General features: G+C 42.4%; 1 long non-coding RNA gene across 4 annotated transcripts in view; it reads right to left on the bottom strand.

Annotated features, from left to right (window-relative positions):
* Positions 1-23,277, bottom strand: part of LOC106508008 (uncharacterized) — a 78,269-nt gene extending 54,992 nt beyond the window's left edge. For 2 of the 4 annotated variants that reach the window (XR_014822655.1, XR_014822654.1), the window contains exons 1-4: positions 23,020-23,277; positions 10,753-10,868; positions 6,663-6,742; positions 2,115-2,229 (exon numbers count right to left, since the gene is read on the bottom strand). This is a non-coding gene — a long non-coding RNA (uncharacterized LOC106508008). Of the gene's footprint in view, positions 1-2,114; positions 2,230-3,451; positions 3,639-6,177; positions 6,392-6,662; positions 6,743-10,752; positions 10,869-23,019 lie in introns of all 4 variants that reach the window. The other 2 variants (XR_014822653.1, XR_001304506.3) reach the window with 2 other exon arrangements.
* Between the last annotated feature and the right edge of the window lie 31 nt (positions 23,278-23,308).

Here is a 23,308-nt window from a genome sequence, read left to right as displayed (position 1 = left end):
TCTTCTAGGAAAGGAGGGGTCACAGCTTTATAGGTTTCCCAATGATGACAGAAAATAACTCTCTGACTTGCTCCAAAGAATACAACTAGGAAATCATAGAGCCAGATAATTTCTTGGGTCCCTTATCCTCGTTATTTTGTGATTCAGCTATAAGACAAGAAGCTGTTTTACATGAAGGGCTCCTAAGTGCCCAGCACTGTGGGGGATGAAATGACAGGATTCTTGCTCTAAAGATGCCTGGAGTCCACCTCCACCCAGGAAACATAAACCAAGAGTCAAAGAGGATAGACAATTTTTTTGGTCTTTTTGGGGCGGGGGGTAGGGGGCGGCACTGTGTCATGTGGAGGTTCTCGGGCTAGGGGTCAAATGGGAGCTGCAGCTGCCATCCTATACCACAGCCACAGCCACAGCAACATGGGATCCAAGCCGCATCTGTGACCTACACCACAGCTCATGGCAACACTGGATCCTTAACCCACTGAGCGAGGCCAGGGATCGTACCTGCATCCTCATGGATACTAGTCAGATTTGTTTCCACTGAGCCATGATGGAAACTCCTAAACAATTTTGTTAGGATTTCACATAAAGGATATAAAGGCTTTCCCCTAGCTCTCTGGCAACTCCTCACTACTCCTGCCTGGTGAACTTCTCCCAAACCTCTGACCGGGAAGTGTCCCAAGACTCAGCCATTGGACCTCTTCTTGTTTGCATCCACTTCCCTGGGGATCTTAGTCAGTTTCACAATTTCAACAAAATCTGCACAGTGACAACCCCTAAATTTCAATCTCCAGCTTCGATTTCTCTCTGGAACTGCAGACTCTGAAATCTAGCTGCCTGTTCAGTCTTTGTGCTTTTCCTGTGTTTTTGGCTTCTCTGACTGAACACCTCCCAGTCAGAGTTCCTGGTGTGCCCCTAACCCCTGCAGATCTGCTCCACCTGCAGCCTTTCCTTTTCTGGAAATAACAATTCCACTTGTTACAGTGGCTCAGGCCAAAGAACTTGGAGCTGTTCTCGACTCCTGTTTCTCCACGACCCACATCCAAACTACTAGTAACACTTTTAGCTCTGCCTTAAAAGTGTGCACAGAATTCAAACACTGCTGCTCACCATTGCCTAGTCCTAGCCACCATTGTCTGTCTCCAAGATTATTATAATGCCTCCTAAACAGTGTCTATACTCCCACCTTGCCCATCTCAACAGAGCAGCCAGGGGCATTCTGTGAAAATCAACTTTAGATTTTGTCTGAACCCTCAGGGGCTTTCCATCTCATCCAAAGTCATAGAAAGTCCTTCCAACGCTCAATGGGGTGTGTACAATGTAACCCCCCTTTCCTCTCTGTCCTCCTCTCCCGCTGTCCTGGCCTCCTTCACTTTGCCATAGCGACACCAGCCTCCGTGCTGTTCCTCGAACACACCAGGTGGGTTCTGGCTCACAGCCGTGGTGCTCACACCCTCTGCCTGGCACTCTCAACCAGAGATCCAAACAGTTCACTCCCTCACCTCCTCTCAGCTTCTAGTGTAACCTGCTGAGGGACCTCTACACTACTCGCAGCCTGTCTCACTTTCCATCCTCCCCTCTCACACATGCCCTGTCCCTCTTCCCCACTTCTTTTGTTTCCCACTGTTAAGCAGTTATTCCTGTAAAAACTACTGTACATATTTACTAGGGAGCTTATTGTCTGCTTCTCCCCAACTAGGAGAAAATTCTCATAGACAGTGGAGCACTGTGTCTGGTGTTTCAGAAAATTTTAGGTGAAAAAAAAATGGGTGGGGCAGTTGGGACCAAAGGCTTCATGGGGAGCCTGGGTTTAAGTAGTGGTCTGAACCATTGGGAGGAGCTGAGTGACCCGAGGCTGAGAAAGGAGCGCCAGGGAGAGAGAAGGACACTGGGCCACGGCCGGGGGTGGGGGGGAGGACATGAGTGTAGGGAGACTAACAGATTTGTTATCCATCAGCCTTTACCTTCCCGGCTTTATTTCTTTTAGAATACCTTATTGGCTGTCTTTTAGCATGTAGCAAAAATCTCATGGCTACTTGGTATAATAGGAAGCCCATGGGTGGGATTGAGAGTCCTAGACCTGACTCTAGAAGTGTGACCCTGGACCAGCCACTTACCCTCTCTAATCCTTTGCTTGCTCATCTGTCAAAGAAGGATAACATCACCGGCTTGCGTTCTCCTGGGGTGGTCGTGAGGATCCAGGGAGGTGACAGATGGGAAAGTACTTTACCTCTGAAAGCAGGACGATTGTAGTGGGGATTAGCGAAATGCTTGGGTATCTTTGAAATCTTCACTCAGACTCATGTATAGATTATCTACTTCAGTTGCAAGAAAAGGGGGGATGGGAGTTCTAAATGGTGACTAATTCGTAAATCCTTCATCAGGGCTTTTGAAAGAGGAGGGACACAGAAGGTGGGATTGGAAGATGTACCTTCCTGAGGAAGTGGCTAATATCCAGATGAAGTGCTATTTATCCCCTGTGCTAACAATTCAATTCAAATGTAAACAACAATTCCATTTGGTACCTTTGCTCAGGCCAAAGAACTTGGAGTTGTGCTTGACCCATGCTATTCCCTGTCTATCAGGTCCTGGGAATTACTTCTCTTTTCACCCTTACCTACATGTGTGAGTTGGGTATTTTTCCTCCCTTCTTTAGAAATCAGAAAACCAAAGTTCAGAGAAGTTAAGTAATTTGCTCAGGGTCACACAGGTATTGACATCAGAGCCGGAAGAAACCAGCTTTGTTGAAAGAGTCAGTGCTCTTTCCACAGGCTGCCTTTTCTAGAGACCTTGATGCAACTGATTCAGCAGCCAACAGTGTTAAATTAACATCGGTCACCTGAATTTGAGCAAGTGAATAATATTCCAGTCTAATGTAAGGGGTCCAGGCAGGTAACAGACTCTGAGCTGTTAAAGGTTTTTCCAAAAGTGAAAAGGAAGGTCCATGTGCCACCTGTGAATCTAAACCCTTGTCTAGGCCACTACCTTGTATTATGAATGTTTTCTCATAGCAGTGAGTAGTAACATTTTAGAAATGGGGATTTTTGAGCTAAATTTTCAGCAAAGCATGAGAATAATGTAGCTCACAGCAATGCCCTCTGGTCTTTCAGAGCATCAGACATTTTTTTTAAAATCAGTCGTGTAAGAAATGGCATGACTTTTTGGATGATTAGCAATCTAGTCTAGATTTTAGCTGGTGACACTTTCTGCAGCAACTTGCCTGTTACCTGCCACATAATAGGCTTAATCACTGTCCACTGAATATAAGCAGGTATCTTCATGTACATGAATACCATGTATAATAAGGGGTGTGATTTTGGTAATTATGCATGTAAATCTATTTGGATAGATAATGAATATGCAGATGGATAGATACTGGGGCCATGGGTCAGAGAAATGCCAAAAAGAAAAGAAAAAAGGAGGAGTTCCCATCATAGTTCAGTGGTTGACGAACCGGACTAGTATCCATGAGGATGTGGGTTCAATCCCTGGCCTTGCGCAGTGGGTTAAGGATCCATCATTGCCATAAGCTGCAGTGTAGGTCATAGATGCGGCTTGGAACCCGCATTACTGTGGCTGTGGCATACGCTGGTGGCCGCAGCTCCCATTCGACCCCTAGCCTGCATGCCTCAGGTGCATCTCTTAAAAAAAAAAAAAGAAAGAAAGAAAAGAAAAATGTACTAGAAAGTGTATTTAGCACCTACTAGGTCCTGGGGGAAGGAAATGGAAGGTGAGTCTCTTTGCACGGGCCTCAGATAACCATAAATAACATAGGCAGATGATTTTAAAGAAGCCATTTTTGTAGGTAAGGACTACTTGGATTTGGAGGCAAAGGAGGACCATTTTCTTTTTGGTGTGAAACACCGAGAATGTTAGGGATGAAAGAGGCCTGGGGCAGCCTGTGGACTTAGACATCTTAGATTGTAAAACTGAGCTGTGTAAAGAAGGGTTCCACAGGGATTCACAGACTTTAAAAAACATAAAAACAACCCCCTTCCCAAGCCACCCCTCTTTTCTGAAGGTGCTACGGAAACCTTGAAAAATGGGTCTTTGCAAGGAAGCAGAAAACCTGGTGAGATGGTGTAAGGTCAAGAGCATGGGCTCTGAACTCAGCCAGGGTTTAAATCTCCCTCATCTGCTTTTTAGCTCTTGGATCTGAGGGAGACTACTTCCATTTGGAAACTCTGAGCCTCGACTTCTGAAATGCAGACTCTGCCTATGTCTCTCTTCATTATGAGTTTAGATTATATCACAAGGGGTTCAGCAAAGCTCTGTCTCTCATTCCTCCCCACACCCACAAAGCCCTCCTCAGCCTCTGTCTTTCTCTGCACCCTTGGTCGGAAGCACTTGCTGCTTTCTCCCTTCTCATCTACCACATTCAGGTGTTGGATCAGATGATTTCCAAATTTCTGTTACATGAGTCTAACTGTCTGGTCCTACTTTTTACCAGATGGCTGGGCTAGCTGGATAGGATATCAAACAGTCTATTTTCTATACATTTATGTTAATGAGCCATTTACTGAGCTTTACCACATTTAATCCTCAAAAGAATACCTGTAAGGTAGCAGTTGCTTTCCCCCTTTATAAATCAGCAAACCAAGCCAAAAGGCATGGAGAGAAATCATCCTAGACCTATGGTTTGGGGGCAGGCTTGCAGAGGAGACTCTTTTGAAAGGCTTAACAATAGCACAAGAAAATGAGGCCTTTCATTATACCCGTGGCCTTGAAAATCAAGTGGAAACTTCCCAGTTTTCACTCCATCCATCGCCCCTCCTCTTGCACTAAATGCTTTAGTCATCTTCTCTTTCTTTTTTGTTGTCTTTTTCCTGTGTTGCCATTCCAGGCTGAGGTCATGACTCTCCTAAGAGCCTTAATCAAATCTGGAAGGCAACAGGGCTGAACACAGGATCTTTCCTACCTGACTCCTGGACTGAACAAGTGCAAAGAAAGCTGATGTTGGGAATCCAGCTCTTGCTGCCTGCGGCTGTGGGGCTGGCTATGAATTTTTACCAGCTCTTGCCTGATCATCTTTCTTTGGCCTTTGACATACTTGTCACTGGATCCGTGGTAAAGCCAGTCTTTCTCTCTAGCCACTAATTTGTATTTCCCCCAGAGAGCCTAGAACTATGCCCTACCCAGCGGGTACTCACTGTACTGGAGGTGGTGTCGCCAACCAACACAGCCCCAGATTACATTAAGTATTTCAGCAATTGCAATGAATTTCTGGCCAGCCTTGATGGTTTGGTCAGCTTCAGTCCCAGCCTTGCCCCTCAGAGATTGACAAAGCCCAGTTTCAACTAATTCTTAATAATGCAATTAAATTTTTGGAAACTGAGCTGGGTTTCATATTTAAATGGTGACTTTCACCACACAGGAGAGGTTGGCCAAATGCAGGAGGAACTGGAAGATTTTTGCAAAGAGATGAATTTGGATTTTCCATTTTTAGAAAAGCTGCATATGCTCATGTGCAGGTAACACTCCAGGCTCAGGGGTTCCCAAGGGCCAAAAGAGTGGGTAAAGCATGAACCCCTAAACCAGCATGCCTCATAGGGAATCATCAGTATCCTCAAAAAGAAAACTAATATTAGTAGTAGAATCTAATGGTAGATATGAATTTTGTTTAAATATTCTTTATATTTTTACATTTTCACAATAAAATATTTGGGAAAAAAAGAAAAGATTTGGAAAGATTTCATGGATGGAACTAGAGACTCTCATACTAAGTGAAGCAAATCAGAAAGAGAAAGACAAATACCATATGACATCACTTTTATCTGGAATCTAATATATGGCACAAATGAACCTTTCCACAGAAAAGAAAATCATGGACTTGGAGAATAGACTCCTGGTTGCCAAGGGGGAGGGGGAGGGAGTGGGATGGATTAGGAGTTTAGGATTAATAGATGCAGACTATTGCCTTTGGAATGGACAAGCAGTGAGACCCTGCTGTGTAGCACTGGGAACTGTATCTAGTCATTTATGATGGAGCATGATAATGTGAGAAAAAAGAATCTATACATGTATGTGTAACTGGGTCACTCATGCTGTACAGTAGAAAACTGACAAAGCACTGTAAACCAGCTATAATAAAAAAAATCATTATGTAAAAAAGAAAGAAGAAAAAAGAAAAGTAGGGGCAGAATTAAAACGTTTCTGCTTTTGAAATGCAACAACACTTACCTCTCAGGGCCATTGCAAGGATGGCATTAGGGCATATGCGGAAGGGCTTGCTCAGGGTCTTGCTCAGAACAGGGAGCAATGAATGTATTTATTAACACCACAGCATGGGAAAAGGCACCACTCTGAAGTTAAACGACTGCATCTTGAACTTCATGCTGCAGCTCACTAGCCCAGCTGGTGCCTTTCCATCCCGGGTCCCAGTCTCCTCATCTTTCTAATTGGAATAATAATCACAGCATATTTCTCAGGGTCACAAGGAGAAGCATGTTAGAGAACTGTTGAGAAAGTTCTTTGCAAACTAGAAAGCTCTCTAGGCAAAATAAAACATTATGAGATGTATACCTAACTTCTGTGCCCTTGTTTCAGCTCTTCTCTCTGCCTGAAACGCCCTCCTTCCCCACACCCTCTCTTCCTAACCTGGCTATTGAAGGCCTAACTTTCATTTATAAGGCAGGAGAACATAATGGCTGAGAGCAAAGCCTTACCTGGCTGGGTTCAAATTCCCACTTCTGTTTGTTAGCTCTTTGACCTTAGGTCAGTTACGTTCTGTGCTTCAGTGTTCCATCTATAAAATGAGGATAACAGCACCATGAATTCCATAAGATAGTGGTGAGGATTAAATAAGTGCACACATGCAAAGTACCTAGAACAGTATGTACTAAGCCCTCTATATGTGTCAGCTCATTATTTCAGAGCTTACTTTATTATTTTGATGTTTATTTCAAGGGCACAGTCACTATATTACAAAATTTTTTATCATGACTTCAAACTCTACCTCCCCCAGAAACGTTTTTAGATGTCTTAGTTTGAAGCAATTGTTTCCATATTTAAATGCTCTATTTGTTGTAGCTCAGTGATTGCCCTTTTCATTGCTGGTGTCCCGTATCTTGCTCTCCTGCGCTGTCCTTACAGCCCTGAGTGACCCTGAGGCTTCTCCTTTTCCCTCTGTACATGTGGTTGGTGCACATTACATATCTTTTGAATTGGATGGAAGATATGCAAATATATACAGATGAGTTAGCCTAAATACACTGGACAGTAGCTAATAGCAACATTTATATAATACCAGTATTTTAAAGACCAAACACAACTGCAACATTTAGCACCATACCTGACCCAGAGTATGTGCTCTGTAATTGTATTTACTTGGAAGGATGGAAAGATAACTAAAAGTGCATTAAGTCCAATGAAAAGTTTATTGGGTCTCTCTTATTCAAAACATCTATTAGATGAGTAAGTTACTTCTCATAGGTGCCAGGGAGAGATTAAGATACATACCAAGGAAAGTAAAAGTAGCTCTTGACCTTTAGGCATTCACACTGGAGAGGAAACACTGTCCAGTTACTAAATAATTACAAGGGCCCCAGCCGCTAAGCTATGTAGGACATTGCTGCAGAGAAGTTGCCTTCAGCAGTTCAGTTCCCTCTCTAAGGTGTGTGGGCCCCCTCGATAGCAAACTGCCCAGTTGTGTTCACTGAGCTGACTGCAGCTTCTTTGCAATATGTAGGAAACCAGCAGAGAAGGTTTCTAGTTGCTGAATGGAAGAGGGAGCAAGTCAGTTATAAGGATGTGGGGGTTTACTGACTGCATACATAAAATATAAAACGAGGAGTTCCAGTCATGGTATGGGAGAAATGAACCTGACTAGGAACCAGGAGGTTGCAGGTTCGATCCCTGGCTTTGCTCAGTGGGTTAAAGATCCGATGTTGCCTTGAGCTGTGGTGTAGGTCACAGACATAGCTCAGATCCTGCGTTGCTGTGGCTGTGGCAGAGGCCGGTGGCTACAGCTCTGATTGGACCCCTAGCCTGGGAACCTTTATATGCCACAAGTGCAGGCTTAAAAAGAAAAAAAAAAGTGTATAGTGTGTATATATATGTGTGTGTGTGTGTATATATATATATATATATATATATAAAGAGAGACATGACACCATGAGTCACACTTACAGAATCATATCTCACGCAGATTTCTCAGTCTCAACCATTTTGATGTCAAATGTTGACAAAACATTGTAAAATCAAAAAAAAAAAAAAAGTGCTGGCCCTAAAGGGATATCTAGTTTCCTTTCAACTCCACTTCCACCAATGGCTTTACTTTGGCTGTCGATTTTGCTATCAATTGAGAAACGAGTTTGGCGTGGAGGATTTCTTAGGTTCATTCTACCTTTAGGGTTTTTATTTTATTTTTCAACACCTGGTCTGATATGAAAACCAATCTTTTCCTCTTGCTTCAAATACTACCTCTATTTTGATAAATCCCAAATTGATATCGCCAAACCAGACATCTCTTCTGAGATCAGGTCCTGAATATCCAACTGCCTACTTTGACACCTTCCTCAGAGACATCTCAAACACACCACGATCAAAAGTGAGCTCTTGATTGCTGGCAAGCTCCTCCTCTGCAATGTTTCTAACTAAGTAAATAGAAACACATCTCCCTAATTGCCTAAACCGGAAACTTGGGATTCATTCTTGATACCCGTCTCTCCTTCACCACCCACTCCTGCTCATCCAGTCTTTCTTTTGATCTTGTCAGTTTGCCTTCCAAGCGTGTCTTAAACCTTTCCAAACACCTCCCCACTGACACTGCTACCTCCTCAGTCCCAGTCACCTTCATCTCTCAGCAGGACTCCTTCCACAGCTTCTTCAACAATCTCTTCATGGAATGGAGCTCCCTGGTGGCTCTGTGGGTTAAGGGTCTGGCATTGTCGCTGCTGTGGTTTGGGTTATGGCTGTGGCTTGATTTCAATCCCTGACCCAGGAGCGTCTGCATGCCGTGGGTGTGGCCAAAAAAAAAAAAAAATCTCTTCAAGCTTCTAATTCATCTTCCACACAATAGCTGGGGGTGCTTTTCTTGAAATATAAAAATCCGATTATGCATCACCTTGCCGAAAAACCTTAAAGAACTTAATACACTTAGAATATTCTTTACATTTATGACCATGGTCTACAAAGACCTACATGGTCTAGCTTCTGATTCTCCCTCTAAGCCCTCCTCCTACCACTCTGTGCCATGCTGGCCTCTTTCAGATCTCTGAATATGCCATGGTTCTACTCTCTTTAGGGTTGTTAAACTCTGTTTTCTCTGCCCAGCACACTTTCCCTCTCACTCTTGGCCTGGCTAACCCATCCTTTTTCTGATCTCAGCTTAAAGTTTACTTTAATAGAGAGGCCTGTACTCTAGGTAAATGATGTTCTTTCCCCATCTCACAGCACCTTACTTATTTCCTGTATCTTAGTTATCCTAACTTATAATACATAGTCATCTGTGGATTTACTTGTATAATGCTTGTCTCCTCAACTAGACTACAAGCTCCTTTAGGGACAGGTCTGTGATTGTTCTTTGTATGTGCAAAGATACTTATCCTGATACTTAACACATAGTAGGTGCTCAATTCAAAACTTTTTTTAATTCAAAACATATTGATAAGATGTGAAAACATTAATATAGGTTTATTCCATGCTGAAAATGTGCAATCAAATGGGTGATAAAGAAAAGAAATTTTCGGAATTCCTATTGTGGCACAGCAGAAACGGATCCAGCTAGGAACCATGAGGTTTCAGGTTTGATCCCTGGCCTCCCTCAGTGGGTTAAGGATCCGGTGTTGCCGTGAGCTGTGTGGTAGGTCACAGATGAAGCTCAGATCCTGCATTGCTGTAGGCCGGCAGCTACAGCTCCTATTAGACCCCTAGCCTAGGAACCTCCATATGCCATGGGTGCTGCCCTGAAAAAAAAAGACTAAAAAAAAAAAAAAAGGAAAAAGAAAAAAAATTAGGTTGAATAGTTTCTTTTTACTTCCAAACCCCTAGAATCTTATAGCACTCTTCTATTTTCTTACTGAAATTCCCAGCTTTCGGAGTTGAGAAGGATGATCTCTTTGTACTATGTTTCTTTCTTTGCTCTCCCCCAAACACATTTAATTTTGTGCAGGAACGTGGCTTCCACAGGTATGGTGGGGTGAGAGGTGTTGTGAACAGGAAGGATAGGGAAAAAAAAGGAACCATGTGGGGGAGGTGGCTGCCCTTGGACAGCTTGGACATCCTCCCAGCTCTCCCACGTTGAAGGTGTATTTTTTTTTTTTTAATGCCCTATGCATTCAGTATTCTCATCTTCCCACCTCTAGGAATCCAAAAATAAATGAGCTGTTGATCATCATAGGCTTGGTGCTGGCAAAACTGGAAAGCATGGGCAGATGCGCTCCCAGTTCTAAGAACTTTTTCTTTTTTTCTTTCTGGTTGTGGGGCAGGAGGAGGCTGTTCCTGTGGCATGCAGAAATTGCCAGGCCAAGGATCATACCTGAGCCATGGCAGTGACAATGCCGGATCCTTAACCTGCTGAGCCACTCCTAGGGAACTCTTAGGAACTTTATCTTGCCACATGCTCTGGTGGCTTGGAGATTGTTTGCTCTTATTTCTCAAGTCCACTGAGTATTTTGTTCCTTTTAGGCACCTATTGTCATAGATGATAAGAAGTGGAATATGGACTTTGGAGTAGTTTTTTTTTTAAATTCAAACAAAAGTCTATTGCTTCATCTTAATCATTGCTTTGTTCTGTTTCTAGAGTGAAGCCCTTACCTTCTCTCCAGCACCCATGCTCAGGTTTTCTTTCCTCTTTAGCAAGACCAGCTTGCTCCTAATCCACTGCTGTGACATTCATGGGATTCACTCTGTGTTTGTTGTAGAGTCAAGAGCTGTAGAGAGATGCACGGAATCTCTTAGCAGGATAGACCTGGCTCAGGGTCCTCCCTGTCATTTAGGTTAGGCCTTTGGTATAAAGTTATCCTACCTCCCTGTTTTAGTAACTCTCCCATCAATTCAACGGCTTAAAAAATTTATAGAAATCTGCCTTCTTGACTTAGAAAACAGCCCTGATAAATCTGTGCTTTGTTTATACCTTTTTCTAAAACTAAAGTTAGTTCAAAACACATGATTTTTTTTTTTTCAATCTGAGTGCAGGGGAGGGGCAGGGAGGGGCTAAGGTAGAAAGAGGAGGAAGAGGAAGAAGGTACCAAAAAGGAGGATCTAATACTGGATTTCAGTTCCCACTACTGGGAAATGGTTCATTTCCAATTCTGCATTTCAAGAACATAAAGACTTTCTGATGATCTTTTTAATTCTCTTTGGATGAGCATGAATCCTGAGCAGTAATTTAAGTCTTCCTACACTGAAAGTGTTAAGATTTGGGGGGAAGTGAAATAACCATATTTAAGGATGGTTACAAAGTTAAGACAGGGCACTTCAAATACATTGTTCTCCAGATAGAATCCAAGTCACAGCATCTGTTATGGAATAACTTCGTGGCTTTGCTTCCCTGTGATGGTTCACTCATTACTTTGTCCATTCACTCGACATTCAACAACCATTTTGAACTGCACATTATAATTTCCAAAGTACTTTCCCCTCACTGGACTTGATTCTCATGGGTATCCTGTGATGTAGTCCCTGAACAGAAATTACCCTTTTAGAGAACAAGAAACTGAGACTCATAGAAGTTAGCCAGTTGTGGAACTTAAACTGGAACCCGGATCATCAGATTTCATATCAAACTCTCTTTCAGTTCTACCTACTTTAATTCAATCAACATTCCCTAAGTAAGCACCATGTGTTGGACACAAGGCCAATACACTAAAAATGAAGTACTCTTGTCTTTAAGGAGCTTCTAGCCTATTGAAGAAAGGCAGAGATCCAGGTCCAAGGTGTGGAGTGGAGGTAAGTGTCTGGGTCCTTGGAGAATGCTGACTCTGGGGTAGAAAACTGTTATAGGAGATGAGACTGGAAGGAAGTCTGAGGGCCTAAAGTGCCTGATTTATTGATTCAGCATCACCACCAAGTCTTCTCAATATACCTTCTGAAATTGTGGCCTTTATTAATGACACTATTCATCTTTTTCTGTCCCATTTTCTTTTAAGCATTTCGCTGGCATTTTGGTGCCAGTGTCTCCAAAGGGTAAATTTTTCTTAGCAACCTTGATATTTAGACACTGAAAGCTGCTGGACTTCCAAATAATTGTAAGCTTGCTGAAATCTTATTTAATGGTTTTACACATGTGCCGTTTTTATATCCAACTCATCCTTGTGTGGCCTTAGAAAGCAAATGGTTACAGCTCCTGGCATATAGGCCCAATCCCTTGGTGGCTAGGGTACTGTGGAAACTGGTCTGGGTGCAGGGCTGGCGCCTGGCTCTATCACCTGTTAGTTTATTACACAAAGATCTTGGATTCCCAGAGGATGGAAGTAAACCTGGGCTTAGGTGAGTATTCATCAGAATCTATTAGGTATCCAGATCCTGTTAGAGATGGTGCTGGGTTCTAAAGTCAGTGTTGTGGATGTTACTTGAGTCTGTGTGCTTTGGAAAAAAGCTGGGAGATGTCTATTCATAGTAGAACCTGTCAGGCATATGAAGATATAAAAATTAGGGTCCCGCCAAAGCTCTAGCCTGCAAGCCGAGCCCACTGGGTAGAGACAGCTGAGACCTTTTGAGCTCCAGGATCTCACAGATTTTTCTGCATTGGGCATTGGGTATTACTGGATGGTTCACTGAGGCAGCTGGGATATATCCTGTTCTAAGCAATACTGGATAAAAAACTCAGATGCTAAATCTGCTCAAGGAGGGAGTCAATGCCTCACACTGCTGTTGGAGTGGGAGGCAGGACACAGCATCTGAGAAGAAGTCAGAGAGTTTTATTCCGCTCAGAATCAGGACACGTTTGGGGTCCTATGTTTTACATGACCTCAAGCAAGCTTTTGCACTTTTCTGGGCCTTTGTTTCTCCAGTAGATGGTGTGCTCCCTGGGGTCAGAGTCCCCTGTTCTCTTCATATTCATTTCCCCAGCATCCATCCAGAATAGTGTCTATCCCACAAAATGCTGCCAATGAACTGTGTGTGATGTAAATGGGTGAATGAGTGAGCTGAGTGTGAGGAATTGGATCAGTGATTTAAGGGAAGAGGGGCTAACAGCACACGGTCCTTACCTCACCTCCTAGAGCCTGATATTCACCCCCATGCCCTTTTCTGAGAACCAGCCACTCACTGTAACCACCCCCCCCCCAAGTGCCTAACAACCTTGTGATTCTCTGAAGATGAAAACACTGATATCGTTTATTTTAAAACTGTCTTCCTTAGAGTTCACTGGTCAAACGTGTTATAAGAAAAACAAATCTCCTGTAACCCCAGAAGGATCTCAAAGAAGGTCTTTTTACCAGGAGAGCTCCAAGGTGGCCTCATAGAGACAGCAAAGTAACCAGGAAACCCTTTGACATTTGCAAATGCTGTGAAACACCAATAAACAAGATAAGCACACTAAGACCCAGGGGGCGGACACAGATCAAAGATGTACAGGATCTATTTAATCTCGTTATGGCCAACGTGCTCAGAAAGGGTGATGTTTTCTTGGTATGGAGACAAGTGTCTCCCAGAGTGAAAGGTCTTCTCCAAGAGTGGGTGGGCAGTGCTTGCTTTTGCTGTAGACCCTAGACATGTGGGAGGCTTCAGCTTTAGGTCAAGCATTCACATTGTGAATCAGAGGGCTAATTGCTTGCATTTAGAAAACTTTACCTAAGGCTTTTTAGGGTCTCAAGTGTGTGTGCTTGTGAGATAGGCATCAAACTAATATATAAACATCACACAATTTGGAAGATAAAAGAATAAAGGAGAAAAAAGCATCCATAATCCTACTGTCCTAAAACAGCCAATCTAAACAGTCTTTTATTAGTTGTGTATTTTTGTTTTGACCCAGTCTATTTTTTTCTTTTCTTTTCCTTTTTTCTTTTTTTTTTTTTTTTTTTTTTTTTTTTGGTTTTTAGGGCCACACCTGAGGCATATGGAAGTTCCCAGGCTAGGGGTCAAATTGGAGCTGCAGCTGCAGGCTTCTGCCACAGCCACAGCAATGCTGGACCCAGGCCATGTCTGGGACCTACACCACAGCTCATGGCAACTCTGGATCCTCAACCCACTGCTCGAGGCCAGGGATCAAACCCATGTCTTCATGGATACTAGCTGGGTTCATTACCACTCAGCCATGATGGGAATTCCCAACCTGATATATTTTTTTATGTAAGAGTATTTTTTAAACATAGTTATAAATATGATATATACATATACAAAATATATATATTACACTATGCATATATATACTACTTCTTTTCACTTTACCTGTTATCATAAGTACTTTCCAATTCTGCTTTTTAAAAATTAGTTGTATTATAATTCGTTTGGCTACTCTCTATCCAGCACCTTTTCCTCAACCAATCATGAGAGAACATAAAGGTTATTCAACTTTTTTGTTGTTCGATACAATGCTTGGATGCATATACTCATTCATTCATTTTTTTCCCCCTGTGTGTTGAATTGTGCCTTGGAGATAGATTCCTAGAAGTAGAATTACTGGGTCAAAAGGCATAACTGCATTTTTGATTCTTGAGACATGTGACCAAACAGATTGCTGAGAGTCATACTAATCAAATTAGAGGAATCATGCCATCAAGCATTCAGTCTCGGTGCATTTCACCAAGAATTATTTAAACATCAGCCTCCATAGTGAACATAAGTGTTGGACCAAAGATCTTATAACCACTTGGCAGAGAGGCTGATCTCAGCGGGAAAAGGTGAAGGGGGAGTTGCTGGCATAGCTCAGTGGAAATGAATCTGACTAGCATCCATGAGGACACAGGTTCAATCCCTGGCCTCGCTCAGTGGGTTAAGGATCCGGCATTGCTGTGAGTTGTGGTGTAGGCTGCAGACTCTGCTCGATCCCGCTTGCTCTACCTGTGGTGTAGGCCGGCGGCTACAGCTCTGATTAGACCCCTAGCCTGGGAACCTCCATATGTCATGGTTGTGGCTCTAAAAAGAAAAAGAAAAAAAAAAATGTGAAGGGGAAGAAGGAAGAAACCTTTAAAACTTGGTGCAGCATGGGCACCACTGGTAACTGACAATTGGTTAGAAATGAATAAGGCATTTCTGAAATAATGTATATTGATGTAATAGCAGTCCTCAGTTTACTAAAATGAATACTGCAGCCAAATAAATGATTCAGGGAACACTGGTGAATGGGAATCAACTCTACCACTAATTTGTGCGGTGGTCTTGGCAAACTGTTTCCCTCTCTGGATTCTTCTGGTTTAGATGATGGGGTCATATTCAGATAATAAAGACAAACTTGTAACATTACAGGGTCCACTCAGCATTCTTCTCCAGACCCAGAGTTAAACTCTGATGAGATCCACAGTTCCTCCAGAGTTGTACCATGAGAGGCCAAACATTCTAGGAAGCTCTTGGGGCTCTTCCAAACTCAGTGGTGGATCTCTGAGTATTATACCTCCCATAGGGACTGAAGGCTAGATCTTTCAGGGCCTTGTTTCCGTCGAGGGTTTTCAGAAAGAAATGTGGAATAAGCAGATTGATGAGGTGACTTGAGTCATCTACCACCATGACAACATTTGGCCTTTGGTGCCTCCCTAGTGTTCTCCTGACAGTTCTTTATCCAGATGGTGACATACAGAAATTAGCTAAATTGCTTTCAATTTAGTAAACGAAAAGAATAAATGCAGATCCCTCATTTCCATGACTCTATTTTGGGGGCATGGTTGAGTGGGAAGCCAGTCTGTCCGATTTCAAAAGAGACCTAGCTCACTTTTTGGAGGTTGCTGGTATTGAATATAACAATAAATATATGCCCCCCCAATATTTTTTAAACACTAAAATTGAGAAGATAGTACTGAGAACAACCCTGTACCCAGTTTCCTGTATTATTAACATTTTATATTACTATGCTACATTTATAACTAATGAAACAATACTGACACAATATTACTAACTGAAGTTCATCATTTATTCATAGTTGTCTGGCTTGACCTTAAGTCTTTTTCTGTTCCATGATCCCATCCATGATACTATATTATATTGTCATATCTCTTAGGCTACTCTTGGCTGTGGCAGTTTGTCGGACTTTCCTTGATGGTTTTGAGAAGCACTAGTGAAGTATATTGTAAAAGGCTCCTCTGTTGGAATTTGATACATTTCTCATAAGTACACTGGGGTTTGGGGAGAAGACCACAGAGGTAAAGAGCCATTCTCATCACTTCATATCCAAGGTACATACAATCACCCTGGTTTATAATTGCTGATATAGACCTTGATAACCTGGCTGGTGCAGTGTCTGTCAGGTTTCTACATGTAAAATTATTCCCTCCCTCATTTCCTCCCTTCCCATATTCTAGCCTTTGGAAGGAAGTCACTATGCCTAGTTCACATTGGAGGAGTGAGGAGTTAAACACGCCCCCCACCACCTCCACCCCCATCTTTGAGAGCAGTGTTTCTGCATAAATTATTTGGAATTCTGCAAGGGAGAATTGTCTCTTTTCTCCCATTTATTAATTTATTTAAAATTTATTCATATCACTGAGGATTCGTGTACATTTACTTTATACTTTGGATTGTAATTCAATATTACTCAATTTTCCCCCCTCAAAAATTCTCTGGCTTTGACTATTGGAAGCTCTTCAGGTGGCTCCAGTGTCTCTTTGAAATCTTCCCCATCAATGTGGGCTTTGTTTGTTTGCTTTTTAGTGCTTCCTTATTTAGGGTGCTATGTTCCATACTCCCTGTCCCGTTTGGAGATATAGAACCAGCAATTTTCCCTCCTGGGAGAAGCTCCTGCCTTGCTTTTCTTACTGGAGAAAAGTATCAGAAATTAAGATCTGGCACCAGGCAGGGTCTTTGATACTGCAGCATCATTGCTTCTAGGCCAAAAATATATTACATTTTACATTTTTAACACTAACATACATACAATTACAGCACAGTTGTACTCTTCATGAGACAATTATAGGTTTATTAACAGTATTAAATCACAGTACCACAGGAGCCTGTGGGGCCTCCTATGCTGGGTCCTCTACTGGGACACACACAGAATGTATGGATGACGGTCTGCTCCTTTCCATCCTGTCAGTGTACGGCTAAGACCGACTAGAACTTCAGTGGAGCTGATGTCAAAAGACCAAAGGTGGGGCCTTCTCTGAAGGGAAGGTCATGGCAAATGGCTCTTTTGCAGGGCTGCTTACCCCACATCCTCTTTTCACAATAAGCCATGGAAAAACACAATGGATTTAAAACCAGGACATCAGAGTTCTGGATCTGGTTCAGTTTGATGCAGTGCATGTGGCAAATGCATTCTGTGTGGGCCTCAATTTTCAATTACACACTATCGGTCATGTTGGATTGGAAAATTGCTGAGGACCCTCCCAGGGTTGCACATGACAACTCTCAATAGTTTTCCCTTAGAGAATGTAATTGGCTCCATCTCTTCTTGTATGTGGGCATCCATATTCCAGAAGGTCTGAGTGGAAGGGCACAGTTGGTGGGGAGGTTGGCGTTTAATAAATAGGAGTTACTTTATTATTTCCTGCAGATGCCAAAGTCTGTTAAAGGACTTTCTTTGTCCAGATAAGCAGGCCTTAGACCTTTCTTTTTAAAGAGTGGAGATCTAAAAAGGATACAAAGTATTGATGGAAAATATCTCTTTCATTGCCTTCAAGTTTGTTCTGGTAGAGCAAGGCTTATTTATTTATTTATTTATTTTAATAAGGGCAAACTTCTCATCTGTTATTTCCTCTGACTTCAAATAATTACCTTTAATGCGATGACGGCTGAAGTACTTCTAAGTTTCTCACCAGGAATCTCTCTCTAGGTTTTTTTTTTTTTCCCTCCTTTTTCTTCGTGTGTGTGTGTGTGTGTGTGTGTGTGTGTGTGTTTATGACTATTATGACATATTTTTTACATCCATGTGGAGCCTAGCGGCTTAAAGAGTGTCCAGCTTACAAGTCCTATCACTGACTGGGACAATTTCCAAAAACAAACAGAAAAAGAAGGAAAAAAAAAACAAAAAACATAGTGCAGAAAAGATGCTTGGGAACTGTCACATCTGATTATAAATGCTGGAGATCAAAGGTATAACGTCTTAGAATTGGCTTCCTCCAGCTCTTAACATTGAAAATCTTCAGTTGGCTTTTGGACTTACTCAGCAGAATCCCAGACTTTGGTCCACAATTGGTTAAAAATTGATAGAGGTGAGGATTCTGGGAGTGCCTTCTTTACTTAGAAGTTTACATTTTAACTCCTTCTCTCACCTCAGGGACACATATACACTTGCCTCTTTTCCAGCCCCCCTCACCTTAAAGTTATCTAAATGTGTATTTAGCTATAAAAGTATAAAAGTTAGAATAGAGAGACAGCCTACAAAACATCTGGGTTACTCCTTCAAACTGTTGAGGAAACTGAGTCCTGACACGTGGTTTCGCCCCATGTCCCATAAGGAGTTCCAGGCAGAACCGTAATTAGAAACCAAGGTTCTTTGGCAAGAAATCCATGTTTTGTTTTGTTTTTCTTTTACCTCACACTGTGCCCCCATGGAGTTACACGTTTGTGCCTATTTCTCTGTATGTACATATGTTACATAGACGTGGACACGTAGGAAACATGCACCAAGCATCTGTGGTCTGACCTCAGGGAACAGTTTAATGACTCGGATTTCAGGCAGCTGAAAGGGTTCTGCGGGTGGAGGTTGAAATAAACAAGAAAAGCCACTGTGGAGATGTGAATGGAAAAGTACCGAGCACTCCCTCCCTCTGCACATTCTTCTGCTCTCCAGCTCTGCCTGCAGTCAAGCCGGCTTCAGATAGGCTTTGGCATGGTCAGGTGTACAGAGGGCGGTGTGGAGAAGGAAAAAAAAAAAATGCAGGCACAACACGCAAATCAAGTTTTTCCACTTCTAGCCTTAGGTAGTAAAGACAGCTAAGTAAGGCAGCCTGGCGGGAGGGTGGGCCAGACACCCTGAGTTGACAAACACTCAAGTGCTTTCCTCCCTGCATCTCCCTCCTGGTCCAGCTGCTGCTTTCCCTCATGCTAAGGTTTCATAGGAAGTGAAAACCCTGTTATTCAAAACAGTGATTGAAGGCAATAAACAAATGATTATGCACCCCCATCGCTTCTCTATTTTAAGCTCCTGATATTTATTTCCATTTTAAATAAGTGAGAAAAGTGTAGGAAAAAAAAATCAGTGTTTTGGGGGAAAACTCTGAGCTAGGCTGAAAAGGTTTCTAAAGAAAAAAAAAGGCTCAGAATTAATACAGGCTGAAAGCAGGCAGCATATGGATCAAAATTAAACGTTGACACTTCTTTTTCTGAAGGTAGTGGCTGGAAATCATCTTCCTTATTTTTTTTAATGTCTCAAAAGTTTCTGCTCAATTTCTCTAAATCATACCAAGAAAATTTCTTTCTTTCTCTAAAGATAATATAGGGAGCTCGCTTACAATAGCTCTAAGTAAAAGATTTGAAATAAAACGAATGGATAAATAAGATCTCCCTTATCCTTCACAAATAGTGTTGAGTGCTGTAGCAGGGGTGACAAGCATAACCAAGCCCCAAATGACCCTCCAAGCCCAATATTCATCGGGACTTGAAGTTTGTTCCGAGAACTGGCTTACGATTTACACAGAGCCCAAAGCAGCCTTCCTTTCCTCAGTTCTGCCAGAAAACAAGATACCCACCTCCAAATCCAGGTAGTCAGATCACCCTGATTCTCTAAAATGACACAAAACCATTACACCACAAAGATCTGTTTTCAGTTGTGTCCTGGGGTCCCACATGCCTCAGTGAGGGCTGTCCTGTCCTCTTGAAAGAAGGAAGCCTCCAGGAGTTGAGTCATAGATCTGCAGGGATCCTTCCCGTTCCACAATCTATAATTCTGTGATGTGAAAGTTTAAAGATCTACCAAGGTGCCAAAAGCTCCTGACAGGTGAAACTCATTTCCGGTTTGGAGCCCCTTAGAAATAGGCCATGACAGTGTTTATTCCAAGTATAGTTTCCTTTTCAGAGATGACTGAACTGTGGGCAAGGTTTCATGAGGGGAACTGGAGGCAAAAATCTGTTCCTCTTCTTAACTAGAAGTAATATTAGGGCCAAGCTATTTTATTTTGTAACAAAGCTTATCTTTACTCAGAACTGGTGATTGAGAACCTCTTACTATGCCCAGACCACCCAGGCCACCAGGCAAAGGGGCTGGTCTGGTCCTGTACTCTTGAGTATTAAAAGTCAGTAACCATTAAATCACAGGACTGGTTGATACATAGCTCCTCCAAGTCCACAGGAATCACACCTAAGACCCCAGAAATGGAATCTCTCTATAGAGCTTCTTAAGGATGATTTAAAAGAATTTAAATATATTCAAGTCAATCCTTTCTTTAATCCTGCTGGAGTGAGCGCGGACCACATAGAGAAGCCAACTGGCTAAATGGGGAGAGATCAAGAATGAGAAAAGACAGGACATTTTAGAAGATATTCAATCGATATAGAGTTTGATAAAGTTACTTATTTGCCTAGGAATTGAAACAAGATTGAAAAGTGGGTGCACAATTTTCCTCACCATTCACTCAGTAGAGAGAAGAGATATATCTATAGTAAATCTGTAGCGTTAACATCTTTTCCATAATTTTTAACTTATCTCTTGTTCTGATAAATTTCTTTCAAGGTAAACACTTTAATTTGGCAAAAGAAACAAATGCCCCCGCCCCCAACAGTAGTAAAAATGTGAGACTCTGGCACCCGCCCCAAAAATAATGTGCTGAGAAAGTCTGAGGTCCCTGGTGGTGGGATTAATTATCTATAAACCTGGCCTGGTGGGGTCTCCCTCCAAGGGCTCCCCGCAGAGAATTAAAGAGAACTAAGCTTCAAGAAGGGTGAATTCATTCCCAGCCCCCACTCTGGTTGGTTCTACTGCCAGAGGGACATTTCCCTTTGCTCTGCAGCGCCCCCATGGGGCTAAGACTGGAGTGGCAAAGAGAACGCGGGAGGGACATGCTTTGTGTGTGCGGCGGGCGGGCGGTCGGGCGGGGGGAGGGGAGGGGAGAGTGGCGGCGGAGCCAATGAGGCTGGAAGGCAACTTTGACAAGAAGAGTGACCCCAAAGTAATCTCACTGTAGAATCAATAATAGGGCAGGGCCATACAATTCACATTCTAAACCATACAGATAACACTTGAGAAACCCTAAATTTCTTACTACTCAAAAACGATAGAAAAATTATCACCCGCGTAAATACACAAAGAAGATCGGCAAAATCGGGGTGTCATTTTGAATCCAGTGGGATTCCTTTAAAACTCTTTGATTATGAGGGGGAAGGAGACCCAAAAAAAAAAAAAAAAAAAGTCTGCCTTCTGGCGAAATAAATCTGCACTTGAGGATATCATGAGTCTTTGGGGGGTAAAATGTTCATTTCGACAACAGTGACAGGATTAGGCCCATGTATATTTTTCAAAAATCCTTCACAAGACAGGCTTTTCTGCAGAGGCTGCAGTAATCCATCTGTCAATAAGTATTAAAATATTCAGATTTCACAGGGACAGACACTTATGCATATTTCCTAAGCTCCAGCCCTTGTGGAAAATAATCAGCCCCTCTGGATCTCTCCTGGTTCTAAAAACCCCAACACAGCCTTTTCAAAAGGGGGCTGCACTAACAGCAACATTTTGAACGACAGATCTGAACTTCTTACGGACTTTAGGGAAAGAACCCAAATATCCCAGGAAACAGCCAGCAATCTTTCATAACTCTGCTCACTTCTCCACTGTAAACCCAAATTTGGGGTTGGGAAAGGTAGATTCTTTTGTGAGATATCTTATTAGAAATTAACATGTGCAGAAATTTTGTTGAACCTTTAAGAACTCATCTGTAATTTAATGAGTCGCCTGAAGGACTCTTATAGCCAAGACTCAGAACAGCCTGACCTTTGAAAGCTGCTTCTGGTCCAAACATTTTGGGTTAATACTTGAGGAATCTGAAATATTATTTTCCCCTCACACCCTTCTTTTAAGAGAGAGACATAAAAGAAACAAGAGTCTCCCTCATTCAGGGATGAGTAGGAGGGGAAAAAACCCCAACCAACATTTAAATAGGGAAACTGGCAGTTCTGAATAAACAAACCAAGGCCCACAGTGAAATGATTCTGCACTTGCATTTGCCTTTAAAAAGAAAGGAAGGAAAAAAGAAAGATTTCCCCCCTTTCCTCGTCCTCCTAACTCAGCTCTAAAGCTGAGGACTTTGCTGCGTGCAGCGTGGTGTAGTTGTAGCACAGTCTGTTCTAAATACACGCAGTATCTGTGATACTGGCACGGCAGGCCTTTAGAATTCCCTCCGGCTGATCGCTTTAAACACAGACAGGAGAGATTTTTTACAACGACCTTGAAAGGAGCTGGGAGGGAGGGGGAAATCAAGACCTTAAGAAAAAGCAAAACACAAACATTTATTTGGCTCACAGAATTCTGTAGAACACAGGCATACACATACCCCTCTCCCCGAATACACACCATTTCTCGCAGCAATAAATTTCCTAAGAGTCAACAATAACAGAAAGAGTAAAACCCACCACTTGCTGTCCTGGAAAGAAACAAATCAAAACAAAACAAATCCTTTCAACACGTCTCTCAAGTGCAGGAAAGCCTCCTTTCAGTAAAAGTCCAAGGGGAGAGAGACAATTACACCCCCCCCAAGTGGGGGTTGGGATTGTTACGTACGACCAAAAATGTAAGCTTCTTTCAATAGTATCAGTATTAAAATAACACATCGTCTTTAAAGCACTTGAAAGATTAGACAGGGGAAAAAGCACTCAGAACAAAATCCAACCGATGCGGGATCCTACGATTTACGTAACATCACAAAGTTGCAAAAGGCAAAAATCAGAAGCAAAAATCCGAAAACTATCAAAATACAACCACCCCAAGCCCAAGCCACCACACCAACAAGAAAAAGAAAAAAAAAAAACTGTCCCAAATAAAAATAAAGCAAAGGAACCCACCGAGAACTGCTTGTCAAATATTTTTCTTGTGGTGCCTAATATTCTAGCTGGAAAAAGCTGTGGTGTTTATTGTTTTTTCTCTTACTCGCCTCGAAACGTACTGTATATAACAGACTTTCCCCTAAAGATTCGAACCTCTCGCTCCCTTTTGTGTTTTGAGCTCGAGGAGCTGAGTTTATGGGGAAGAGAGGAGGAATTAACCCCAGACCCCGGGAAAGCAAAGCGCACTCCCCCTCTTATGTCACCAAATAGCAAATTAGTTCTCAGAATTCCAGAGGCCGAGCTTTGC

This window comes from Sus scrofa, chromosome 13 (genome assembly GCF_054392235.1).
Source record: "Sus scrofa isolate SSC_HxYL_T2T_F1_AM1 chromosome 13, Sscrofa_HxYL_maternal_Yorkshire_Landrace_v2.0, whole genome shotgun sequence".
Lineage (NCBI taxonomy): Eukaryota > Metazoa > Chordata > Mammalia > Artiodactyla > Suidae > Sus > Sus scrofa.
This window is presented reverse-complemented; position numbering and strand designations above follow the sequence as displayed.